The sequence below is a fragment of the Alligator sinensis genome, unplaced genomic scaffold (assembly GCF_000455745.1).
Source record: "Alligator sinensis unplaced genomic scaffold, ASM45574v1 scaffold255_1, whole genome shotgun sequence".
NCBI classification, from domain to species: Eukaryota; Metazoa; Chordata; order Crocodylia; family Alligatoridae; genus Alligator; species Alligator sinensis.
In genome coordinates, this window is record NW_005842270.1 from 1,067,889 (window position 1) to 1,068,409 (window position 521).

Genomic DNA, 521 nt, shown 5'->3' on the forward strand with positions numbered 1-521 from the left:
GGCTGGGCCAGGGGGGGGGAGGGGCCCGGAGCCGGGGGCTGCCTCGCGGCGGCGGCCTGGCTTCAGGAGACGTCGCCTCCAGCATCTGGGTTTCATTTGGAGCCATTTGCAGCGCATGAAAGAAGCTGTGGTTTTAATTCCCTCCTTAACCCTTTCCTCGCCCAGGCCGGAGGGGAGGCGCGCGGGCAGCCCGGACCTTTCCGTGCTGCCCCTATTGCGTTTCTCCCGGGGCCTGACTCGCCGTCTCCAAGTGCTTGGTGCATGCACGCATGCAAACTGGCCATCCCGCGCATGGGTGCAAATAGCTGGTGGCAACTTGGGCCTGGCATGCAGGCTCCGTCGGGGAGACGAGCCAGGGCCAGATCCTGGAGCAGGGAGGCAGCCCAAAGTCTATGCACCCTCCCTGCCCTGCAGAAGAAGGAGGGACTGGGCATTTGCAGCGCTCAGTAACCCCGTGCCAGTAGCTTGGGTTTACACTGCAGAGACAGCCGATCTGAATTGCATGGTGTGTCGTGGGGGGG

General features: G+C 64.1%; 1 protein-coding gene across 6 annotated transcripts in view; it reads left to right on the forward strand.

Annotated features, from left to right (window-relative positions):
* CBFA2T3 (CBFA2/RUNX1 translocation partner 3) overlaps positions 1-521 on the forward strand; it is a 58,032-nt gene that overhangs the window by 35,975 nt on the left and 21,536 nt on the right. The gene's annotated exons all lie outside the window — the stretch shown is intronic.